The following is a 13371-nucleotide window of genomic DNA, read 5'->3' on the forward strand; positions in this document are numbered from 1 at the left end:
CTGCAACTCTTTGCATCTAACCTTCTATATAATTCATTAGTCAAGTCATCCACAACTTCAATAAAAACTTTCTTATATATATCTAGATGTAAAATTATACTATTTTCAATGCTTTCCTTTTTTGAATCTTTGAATGTGTTATACAATTTTCTCACATTAGGCAAATTACCATCATCAGTTATTTCATTTAGCAAATTATCCAATGAGGGTATGACTGGTTTCTATTTCTTCTTGGGGGTTAGTTTCTTAGCCAGTTGCCTTACTGCCTGTTGTTTCTTCCTTAAGGTCCTTGTTCTTTTGGATGGAGGATAGGGTACCAGTGAAGGGTTTCTCTTTCTTTCAACTCTTTTGAATTCAGCTGGTATCTCACTGTCAGAAGATGTGCCAACTAGTGAAATGTGTGCCTCCAGTTGTAGTCCTTCCAGCTCACTAGCCATTATACCAGTAATGTTCATAACATTTTCTTTGATTTCCTTTGCCTGCTTTGATGCATCTCTTATGTATTTCTCTCTTTTCTTCCTTTGCTTCATTGTTTTCACATTACTTTCAATTGTTTCAGCACTACCAAAAACTTCTTTTGTTGGTTCTCTTGGTGCATCTAACAAAGCTTTTGCATAAGTCTCAATTATGTTGAGATCTACCTCATAGCCCATTTCAGTTACCCATATAGTCCTAGGAAGTACAGCTTCCATCCATGTCTCATCCTTCTTGATGAAAAAATAGATTTCTTTATCATATTTGTCCACTACACTCTGTGGTAGTCTTTCTCTAATTTTCATTTTGGCTTGAAAAGCTTTGAAATATTCAGTTATGTTGCTATCTTTTGTAGTTCCCATGCCAGTAAAAGCTTCCTGTAATTGTTTTCCTACCGGTATGTCATATCCAAATTCTTTATGTCCGATACCAGGGATTTCCTTTGTGAAATACAACATTAGGCATACTAAGAGATTACCAAAATGAAATGTCCCTTTCTTGTCTCCTTCAATATTTTTTAAATTATCTATGAGTTCATCTTTCAGCCATTCACACACATCTATTTTTGCATTGTTGTTTACCAATTCATAAGCACTATTAATGCAAAGACTAGAAACTAAATTAAGTCAGTTTGCATGAGTAGTCTTGTAACCTAAAACCATACTTATGAATCTCACATTAATGTCCTTGATGTCATTCACTCTTAGTGATCTACTATCTAATGTTGCTCCAGTTAGAGTCATTACTTTGTTGTTAGGAACTTTCTTTGTCTTGTCTGGTCTGCTGTTGGTTGAGGGTAAACCTGTTACTGCCCTAATTGCTTGCCAGGTGAATTTGCAGATAGAGCCTAACCATAGAAATTCTCCATGTGACCTACTTAGGACAATTATCACTACTTCTTCCAGAAATTCAAGGATATCCAGTATCTCAACAAAACCTAAAGTCTCCACAATCTTATGTTCAGGTTTAACAGTGCCATTTTCATCACAAATTACGGTTTTAAACATTTTCAACAATTCCTCATAACCTAATTCTTCAATGTTGCAATGAATATATATTCTAGGGTCTTCAGCATAAGCTACACCTTTAGAAATCTTCAAAAATGCTCCTATGGAATCATCTTGCTTAGCTACTTTGGGAATAATTTTAAACACGGGCCTAGGGCATTTTATGATTTCCATACAAGTAGGGTTCACAATAAATTCGGGAGCAGAAGAAGAAGCCATTTGAAAAATACCTTTAGCTTCCTGATAATGTATGGATGCTTGAAACAAATCGCTTCACACCTTCACTTTGAATGTCTTTGCTCAGATTTCATGCTCTCTATCAATTTGAATGCTCGGTGAATCAAAAATGAGGGAAAACTGATGATTTATAACGACTTTTCTTCCAACGTTTGCATTAAATGCTCACCGATTAAGTGAAAACTTAACACATCTACTAGTAAAGAAGAAATCTATCTTCTCACCATTGACCAAGGGTAATCTGCATGATATTCAATTCACTGCAATACCCCCAAAGGGTTACTTCTCAGTTGGATGAAGAATCTCCTACCGGTGGAGTAATACTTTGTTCAATCGGTGAAGAAATAGTCTCATCAACATTCCGATTTGTCTTTCTAATCCATTGTTTTGAAAATTCTTGCTTTACCTCATCTACCTTTTCTTTGCCTTTCAAATTGGGTCCTTTATTATTTGCTAGTGAAGTCTTGCTTCTACAAAATTTTGCAATATGTCCAATTTTGTTACAAGCATAACAAGTTACATTATTCCTCTGAATAGATTTTTCATATCCTATGCCGGTTTGTGTTCTGCATTGATTAGATAAGTGCCCAAATATTCCACAAACATAACATCTCACATTCATTCTGCAGTTTTCTGAATTATGACCAACTTTGTTGCATTTGGAACATTGACCGATGGGTGCATTGATGTTTTGATTGTTTATGAATCTACATTGATTTTCCTTATGACCATACTTGTTACAGTTAAAGAATTTCCCATTAAATTTATAAACACTAGGTTGTCTTACCAGTTTACTGTGATCATGATTATTTACAGTGCCGAAACTTTCTCCAACTTCAAATCCAAGTCCATTAGTATCTCCATTAGGTTTCTGACTTTTGAGCATGTTATCGAATTCTTCTGAGCTTTTCTTGAATTTCTCTTTGTGTTGATTTGCAGTGGCCAACTCATTTTCCAGAATTCCCTTTTGTCTCATGAGTTCAGTTTTGTCATGTTGCATGTGAATCAGATTTGTCTTCAACATATCATTTTCATGACTGAGTCTTAGATTTTCATTTCCATCATCATTGAGTCTCCTAATCAAGTTATCTTCATTCTTCTTCCTATCTTCAATGTCTTTACAAAACCTCATAGTCATATCTTGCATTTCATTCTTCATATTAGAGTTTTCTTGTCTCAATTTGTTCACAAGTTCATTAAGAGTTTCCTTTTCATCATTATCATTCTGCATCTTCTCATGAAGTTCTTTTCTTTTATTTTAAGCTATAGTAAGATTCTCCTAAATTCCTTGAATGAATTCCTATGTAGTCCTCAAATCATCTTCAAGTTTGATATTCTTCAATTTCTCTGCATCATAGTCTACAAGAGCTCCTTCCAATTGTTTTCTTAAGTTCTCCATTTGTACCGGTTTCGGAATCTTCCTCAAGCTGTTAGGCTTTTGAAAATAGAGGACCAAGCTTTGATACCAATTGTTAGGATTAATGATAGTCCCAAAGATACTGAGAGGGGGGGGTGAATCAGCATCTAACCAGTTTGTGGAATATTTAAACTTATACAAAACTTTGCATCCCAAAATAGTGTACCGGTAAATAAGATATAATGCAATAAACGGGAACAATAGAGATAGCATAGAAAACACACCATAACACAAGATGTTTAATGAGGAAACCTGGTGTGGGAAAAACCTCGGTGGGATTTGTGACCCACAATATTCACTCACTAGCTAATGAATAAATACTACTTACAATGAGGGGCCTGCACATGTAGGAAGGCCAACTGCCTAGAGCTCACTGCTCAATAAGAGTTACACTGATTACAAAAGTGGATTATGAAATCCAATACAATGTACTACTTCAAATCAGCATCAACTATGCCAGGTTCAATACCGGTTTAAGCTCATTCTATAACCAAACCTTCACTGTCAACTATATACAAAATATCATCCATATATTCTCTCCATGCATACTTCCTTACTTCTACCCGATGTCGTATAAGATCTCATACATATATATGAGTCTTTTACAATATGTCATGTCGGCTTTACAAAATATAATTTCATTTAAACAAAAGTTTATTCTTTGTCAGCTGGGGTGCCGGTATGCATCGTTGCCACTATCGGTGAAGTGTATGTTGGTGTATGTAGATGTCTATGCCAGTGTCGGTGCCTGCCGGTGGCTTTACCAGATGAGTGCCAGAAGGTTGCCAAATGGTTGCCATCAATGACAACACCAACTATTCTCATAAGAGTGTAGAATGCCAACGATATTGATGTGAAAAATTTAAAGAAAGAAAAATTCAAAGGGGGAGAGATATTGATGTGAAAAAGATAAAGAAAGAAAAAGATAAATTCAAAGGGGTAGAGATATAAAAAGTAAAAGGGAGATCTATTCAGAGCTATATGCGAGTGATTGTTGGTTGTCTTCCACAAGGGGAGACTTGTTTGGCATTTCTTGGTACTTAAATGTTTTTCACATCTAGTGTTGCCATCAATGCTAAAGGGGGAGATTGTTGGCCATTTGGTGGAATTGATTATGTGTGGCATTGATATTTTGTCATTGATGTCAACACTAGCTATTTGGATGCTTTACCAGCACCCTTCTAGTCTTGGTAGGTTAAGTGGTTTCTGGTTAAATTGAATTTGGTATGATCCAACAGGCTCCAGTATAGTCTAGTGATGGAATTGGCTTGTTCATGATTCTTATACTCATATTTGGTCAGTTGGTTTTGGTCTGGTGATTGGATGCTATCCTGCTTGCTTAGAAGATTGGTTTCTAGTTCCGGCGAGGGTTTCACCAGCAGAGCTTTTGATGGAGATCTTTGATGAATTGCATGAGTGGTGTTGGTGCATCTTCTGATGGAGTTTTAGGATGTTGTTGGTGATCGGGTTCGAGACTTGGTAGTTGGAGATCATTGCTGAAGCGTGTGAACCTATACTTGATCTCGGTTAATCTAGGTTATGGATCGACTTTAATGTAACATGTCAATAAGACCTATTGATGTATTTTCGAGATGTCTTATGTGTTGATATTACTTGTTTTGTCTAAGGCCAACATGGTTTGTAATTATGTAATCTGTTTATTATGTGGTGGCCGACCTGATTGTTTATGGTCTAGGATTTGTATAAATAGATGTAAGATCTCATTGTAGATCATCATGGTTAATGTAAGAGGTCATTGTCAAGGAATGTAATGTGTGAATAATGTAATATCATTCAGGTAGAAGAGTTGGTCGATCATTGGAGATTGAATTGGGTTTATGTAAGAGGATTTAGTCCTCCAGTATTAAGCTTAACTCGAACTGTACTCAGGCATAGGAGATGCTATCTTTTGCAGTTCAACTCTTCTCTGGATTGTAGTTTGTATTTGTATGTAGTCAATGAGGCTCCTTTTGTGATGAGAAGTGCACTCTAGGCTATTGGCCTTCCTACAAGTGCATGCCCCTTCATTGTAATTCACATACTTACTGCTGAAGTATTATCTGACTATGGGTAGGCTTTCCACCATGGTTTTTCCATTTACCATGTTTTCCACGTATAAAGTTTTGTGTTGTGTGGATGGCTTTTATATTGTGATTATTGTTTATGCTTAATTGGATTAACTACTAGTCCAATATTAATGCTTTGGGTTCTAGTATTAAATTTTTAATTGCCAAATGTTCCTGTAATTTGTGACAGTTGATTCACCCCCCCCCCCCCCCCTCTCAGTTGTCTTTCGGTTATCTAAACTGTCTAACAAAAAGATCCTAAAATAGTCCATAATCATGCTGAGGTAAGAAAAAGAACTCCGAAATAATGAAGAGAAGAGGAGAATGTATAGAAGATAACTCTCCAAGAATAGTGATCTAAAGATAACATAAAGAAGACTGGATGAAGAAACTCTGAACTAAAAAGCTGCATGAAAAACCCTTGGGCGAATTTTCCCAAAATAGTGTGTAAAGCACCTGCTAAAGTATGTCAAAAATAACCTTTGCTACTAAAACTATCCCCTCAACTAAAACTATATGCATGAAGAACTCTCTACTGCATGAAATGTCAAAAATAGCCTCCTGGAAATAGCATGATGTATATTGCCAAAAATAGCAAAAAAAAAAGAAAGCTCCCCACCTTCTAAAAATTGCATGTATACTTGAGCCAAATATAGCTTTGAGATAAAAAAATATCTCCTTTTCCCTAATTTCTGCACGAAGGAATCCCTTTTGTTTTTAATCCTTAAAAATAATTTTATTCTAACTTTTATTTTAAAACAATTAATTATATTATTTTAGATAAAAGCTATAATAAAATTATTTTATTCGTTTCTCGCTATTTTTCTTATTATAATTCAATATAATTTTATTAGGATTTATAATAAAATAAACCCTAATATAATTATATCAAATATAATGAATATTACCTTTTGAAATATAACTTAATAAGTTTTTATTAATATTTTTAATTCTAAATCTTAATAAGAATATATTAAGTATATTTAATATAACAAGCAAGAGAATAGAAGAGCTTAAAAAGATCTCAGACCCTTTGCATGTGACCATATTACATATTGCCTAGTTTTAATTCTATTACATGCATGGGTTATTTCACGGGGGTGTATTAGTTACATGATTCATAAAATAAATTATGACAAGGATAGAAACCCGTGGAAATTAGGGCATGAAATAGAAACTAATCGAACCCTAGAAGCATTTCAATCATTTCACTTTTGCTGGAAAAGTTCTACTCTGTTGTGGCCGCCACCATGCGCACTGTTGGAACTGGAAGTAGGGTCTTAATTGGCTTTGCATGAAGAGACTTCCCTATGGAATTAGGCTACGTGGTAAGTCGTTTTGTCGAAGAATCATTTGATTTCATACATGCGTCTATTTAGAGTTTTGGTATGAACCCTTTAATATATACATGAGGAAAATATTGAGTAGCCATATCATTGTTATCACCATTTATGATGACATCTGTGAATAAATTCTCATAATTCTTATGCTTTCAACCACTGTAGTTAATTGTATTTCTTATCACTACTTCTAAGATCTTGATAGTGGATGTGGATGCTCTGTGCTTGGATCTTTGAGTTCACTGTTTTGTCTTTCATGCATACACCTCGTAATATATCACTTCTCTTCAAACCCACAATACAAGTTTATGAGGGCTCTTGTGGTTCGGATTGTTAAATTAATGCATGGTTTGAAAATATCCACCTGTATGCTTGCTCCATTTTGTTTTCATTGGTTCAGACTTGAGTATTAAAGTTCTGTGGTTATTCCTTGTATATCATTGGCTCATATCTGTAGGCAATAATTCCTTCTTCCATTATTCTTGTGACACTAAGGTCACTATATTTTGATGATTGGACCTGCACTGCATTTATTTGGTAGATAGTTTCTACCTATCAATATACTCTCCTTTCTATGGACTATGGCTAGTTCTTTGTATTCACTGTCATTGTTGGTACTTGACAGTGATATGCATGTTCTCTACACAGTCTTTATAAGGTAGCGTTTGTTGTAAAAGTTCTTTTGACTGCTTTCTTAATGAACTTTAGCTATTGACGCTTTGGATTATGTCTTATTTCCTTATTGGCTATACTTCGTGGACTGCTTACTATATTTATATTGTTCCCTTCTTGAGGACTGTTTCTAACTAGAGAATAGCATTGGCTTATCATGTTGGTCATACCACTGTGAGCGAAGATGCCATTGTATTTCCTCTTTTCTTATAGTTTCTTGTAATCTATATTGGATGTATACCATTGATATTCTTATCATTCATTGTCTTGGCTATTATTGCTATTGTAGACCTCAATGTTTTTATCTTATCTTATCGATATGATGGTCATTCTATGCTTCAAGATTTGAATTTTTGTCGTTGTCATGTAGCTTACTATTTGATTGTGTTCCTCAATGCTCTATGGAAAGCTTTGTAATGACTTATGTACTTGTGATTGTATTTATGTTGCATGTCACTACTATTGGCAACTTATTCCATGTGTTGGATGGTACTTTTCTATTCTATAAAATGTTTCTCCGAGTCTCATTACTGCCAAATAGTTGACTTCTCTATCTCAGAACTTGTCTTTCAGTTGCTATATTGTTATTACTGTGCATGATGTTACAAGTGCCCTAGGCTCTGAGACAGTTATGTGATAGTCATATATACTTTTGACCTCATTGGGTCTGTGTCCTCCTACTTGGCATTATGATTGATTTCTTAGGAAGATTATACTGGATAAGAGATGTTGCATTCCCTTATTTCATTCAATAGTTTTGATGACTGTAATCTTAACTTATTACTTGTACATTGACTATAACAACCCTTATTGTCACTATGTTTGGATTGTCTTTTGAAGGTATTCATTAACACCATATATAGAATAGTGTCATGTAGCTATACTTTGCTAGTGGACAGTGATATCTTAGCCATCAGTGAGTGATTTCATGGTTTCTTGGTTATGAAATCACACTATCTACTCCAAACACTATTTATAGGCCCTCAATGCTACTATGAAGTTTTCTAAGGTGCTTTATCCTTGTTTACCATTAAGAGATCATGCCTTCTTCTTTGATACATATGACTATTCTATCTACCATTGTGAAGCAATGAATATGCTCATTGTGACAATCAATAATGAATCAAGTATATGCCAAAGGTGTAGGTGCTTGCACTGTATGTGTTAACTATCTTTTAATCCTTTGTCAACTGTTATCAGCTTTTTGTCACTATATTGTCCTTGACAACCTTTAGGCACTGCCCTTTCAATAGTCTTCCCTATACTAGTTCAATCAATTCCTATCCAAATTGTGATTAGTAAAGAGACTACTATGATGAATAATGATGAACAACAAATACCCTAACTGGTACTGAGAGTGGCCGGGGGGGGGGGGGGGTGAATCAGTACATACAAAAACTTCTCTGCAACTTATCAAATTAAAACAATGCTAACCAGATCTCTTCATTACTGAACTTAACCATGGCAATACTGGTTAAATACAGTAAGACTTCAAACAACATTAACAGGTAAAACTGAACACTTCAAATACATTCAATACTTGATAACTACTTCACCCATAAACATATGCATGTGGTGTATCAGCAATACCATAACCATTAGCTCTGCATGCATAATTACCCAATGAGAGAACGCTTAATCATCACATGAAAAATGCTCAACTCATGACACAAATTTTTCACGTGGAAACCCAAATGGGAAAAACCACAGTGGGGATGAATACCCACAAGCTTGTTTTGAACTCTTTTGAAGCTCGCTCTGTTAGGAGCCTAGTCCGATTAAAGACTTTACAATAAGGTTCTGCTAGGAACAGATCCTGTTAAAGATCACTCGGTTAAGGGATTGCTATATACCTTGTTAAAGGTTGAAACCCTGTTAAAGGTTACCTTGCTAGAAGATTTAAAGAACTCAATGAACTTGAGTCACCTGGTTAGAGGATTTACAATAAGCCTATTAAAGCTACCCAACAAAGGTATTTTCCTTCTGTTGAAATGGTTAGAAGACAATAGGTAAAACTTTGATTTGATAAGAACACTATATGCTAAGGCAGATCCTTTTCAGTTCCTCTACTCTGCAATCATACTCTGTAGTTTTCACTCATTGGTCTGGCAAGTATCTCATCACTCGGATACATACACAACTTTTGCCAACAACTTACAATAACAAACATCATCAACCTTATAGACAACAATTAGGTCGGTAACATAAACCCTAAACCCTAATCATCTTAGGTTTACATTACAAGAAGTCCAATCTTGACCGTCCAAACACATTTCATAGAATGAAACAATCTCAAACATATCACAAGTCATTCTTCATCATTCATTCTTCACCGTACATAGAAATCAGTAACCCATCACGCTTTCTTCTCATACCTATAAGAAGAATGTTCATTCCCAAGATAAACATTTAATGTAGTCGATCTTTACATTCAAGATCCTCAAAGAAATCCTTCACGTGCATAAAATTGGCATGGCATCTCGATCTAATCCTTATTTCTTAGCTAACTCATCACAGAATATCATCGATTGCATCACACAAGCTAGATTGCCAAACCGGAAACCCTAAAGTTGAGACTACCAACCGGTAGTCACACTTGGTGAAGCCCTGACATCAGTTCACTATATCTCTTCATACCAGTTCTCCAACTTGATCATCAATAACAACTTCTTCCCAATCTTCATACTGGTTGACCTGTACTTATTCACATCAATGACAACATATATTATCATCAAATTATCATATCATCATATGCCAACAATCTCCCCCTTTGGCATTGATGTCAATACTTAGTGTAGCATTGCAATTATAAACATCCTAGACCAGTGCATCTAAAATATCTTCATCAGATATCTTCTCCCCTATCATATATCTTCTCCCTCTTTGACAAAAATGCCAAAGTGGAGGCACAAGTTTCCATACTCTACTATGTTGCTCCCCCTATGGAGTAGCATCCTTCAACACATCAATCTTGAAAGATTTGTCATTGTAATACCTGACTGATGTGGAGCACACATCTTTCGTTTACTTCATGAAGGGGAAAAACCCATAATTCACCTCTCAAATAGGTAAATGTAGTCTTCAGTAAGGGCTTAGTGAATATGTCTTCTAGCTGCTCCTTACTAGAAACATGTTGTAATACGACCTCTTTGTTTTGAACCTTCTCTCTCAAGAAATGATACTTGAGCTCAATGTGCTTAGTTCTAGCATGCAATATCGGATTCTTGGAAATATTGATTCACTAGTATTGTCACAAAATATACTCACTGGTTCAGATATAGGTACTTTGAAACCATCCAATACATGTTTCATCTAGATTTCCTAAGTGCAGTTCATAAATGCTCCCACATATTCTACTTCAGCTATAGACTAAGCTTGTCCAGGAGACTAGTCTTCCACCAAGAAAGAACGCTCCACCGGTTGTGCTCTTTCGATCGTCCACATTACTTGCCCAATCTACATCAGTAAACACTTTGGGATTAAAATCGCCATTGTATGGATACCCCAATCCATAGTCAACTGTCCCTTTCAGGTATCTAAGAATCCTCTTGACTGCTACCGAGTGGGATTCTCTTGGACTTTTCTGAAAATGTGCTACTATACCCACTGCATGAGCAATATTTGGTCTATTGTGCACCACATAGTGCAGCTTACTAATCATTGACCAGTACTCCTTCTCACTCACCAATGTCGAATCATCTTCCTTAGTTAGTTTATAGCCAGTCACCATCGGTGTAGCAACCGGTTTGCTTTCCTCCATGCCAAAGGTCTTTAATACCTCTTTGACATACTTGGACTAGGTAATAAAGATACCCTCTTTCATTTATTGAATCTATAAACCAATGAAGAACTTTATCTCTCCAATCAAAGACATCTCAAACTCTTACTTCATTTCATTTGCAAAAGCATGACTCATTTCATCATCTCCTCCAAAGATTATGTCATCTACAAATACTTCACAGATTAGAATCTGATCACCTTTAGATTCCAGGAATACATTACTGTCCTCACTTGTTCTCTAAAATCCTATTTTCACAAGATGAGAGTGTAACCATTCATACCATGCCCTCGGTGCTTGTTTCTGATAACTCAATGATGAATAGTGAGTACCAAACCAATACTGAGAGGGGGGGTGAATCAATACAGACACAAAAACTTTTCCTGAACTAGTTTGACTACAAATAGTGCACTTGACAGACAAACACTAATACCGGTCTAAACCAGATTACTACCGGTTAAACATAATGAGACTGTGGAAGACATAAACCAACAACACTTAGCTTTCCATACAATCTACTCCCTCATTTCCACTTTATCCTTATGCATAAATAGATAATCTATCATCAGAGATACAATAATTTACTAGAACAACATGATTCACCGCTAAACAGGAAATAACAAAACATCACATGAAAGAGGCATCACGCATGACACACATATTTTTCACGTGGAAACCCAACTGGGAAAAACCACGGTGGGGATGAATACCCACAAGCTGTTTTTGAACTCTTTAGAAGTATGCTCTGTCAGGAGCCTAGTCTGTATTTCTTATCACTACTTCTAAGATCTTGATAGTGGATGTGGATGCTCTGTGCATGGATCTTTGAGTTCACTGTTTTGTCTTTCATGCATACACCTCGTAATATATCACTTGACTATTAAAGTTCTATGGTTAATCTTTGTATATCATTGGCTCATAATTGTAGGCAATAATTCCTTCATCCACTATTCTTGTGACAATAAGGTCACTATATTTTGATGATTGGACCTGCACTGCATTTATTTGGTAGATGGTTTCTACCTATCAATATACTCTCCTTTCTATGGACTATGGCTAGTTCTTTGTATTCACTGTCATTGTTGGTACTTGACAGTGATATGCATGTGCTCTACACAGTCTTTATAAGGTAGGGTTTGTTGTAAAAGTTCTTTTGACTACTTTCTTAATGAACTTTAGCTATTGATGCTTTGGATTATGTCTTATTTCCTCATTGGCTATACTTCATGGAATGCTTACTATATCTATATTTTTCCCTTCTTGAGGACTATTTCTAACTAGAAAATAGCATTGGCTTATCATGTTGGTCATACCACTGTGAGCAAAGATGCCATTGTATTTCCTCTTTTCTTATAGTTTCTTGTAATCTATATTGGATGTATACCATTGATATTCTTATCATTCATTGTCTTGGCTATTAATGCTATTGTAGACCTTAATGTTTTTATCTTATCTTATCGATATGATGGTCATTCTATGCTTCAAGATTTGAATTTTTGTCGTTGCCATGTAGCTTACTATTTGATTGTGTTCCTCAATTCTCTATGGCAAGCTTTGTAATGACTTCTATACTTGTGATTGTATTTATGTTGCATGTCATTGCTATTCGCAACTTATTCCATGTGTTGGATGGTACTGCTACTTTTCTATTCTATAAAATGTTTCTCTAAGTCTCATTACTGTCAAATAGTTGACTGCTCTATCTCAGAACTTGTCTTTTGGTTGCTATATTATTATTACTATTCATGATGTTATAGGTGCCCTAGGCTCTGAGATAGTTATGTGATAGTCATATATACTTTTGACCTCATTGGATCAGTGTCCTCCTATTTGGCATTATGATTGATTTCTTAGGAAGATTATACTGGATAAGAGATGTTGCATTCCCTTATTCCATTCAATAGTTTTGATGACTGTAATCTTAACTTATTACTTGTACATTTACTGTAACAACCCTTATTGTCACCATATTTGGACTATCTTTTGAAGGTATTCATTAACACCATATATAAAATAGTGCCCTGTAGCTGTACTTTGCTAGTAGACAGTGATATCTTAGCCATGAATGAGTGATTTCATGGTTTCTTAGTTATAAAATCATACTATCTACTCCAAACACTATTTATAGGCCCTCAATGCTACTATGAAGTTTTCTAAGGTTCTTTATCCTTTTTTACCATTAAGAGATCACACCTTCTTCTTTGATATATATGACTGTTCTGTCTATCATTGTGAAGTAATGAATATGCTCATTGTGACAATCAATAATGACTCAAGTATATGCCAAAGGTGTAGGTGGTTGCACTGTATGTGTTAGCTGTCTTTTAATCCTTTCTCAACTGTTATCGCCTTTTTGTCACTATACTGTCCTTGACAACCT

Source organism: Cryptomeria japonica, chromosome 1 (genome assembly GCF_030272615.1).
Source record: "Cryptomeria japonica chromosome 1, Sugi_1.0, whole genome shotgun sequence".
NCBI classification, from domain to species: domain Eukaryota; kingdom Viridiplantae; phylum Streptophyta; class Pinopsida; order Cupressales; family Cupressaceae; genus Cryptomeria; species Cryptomeria japonica.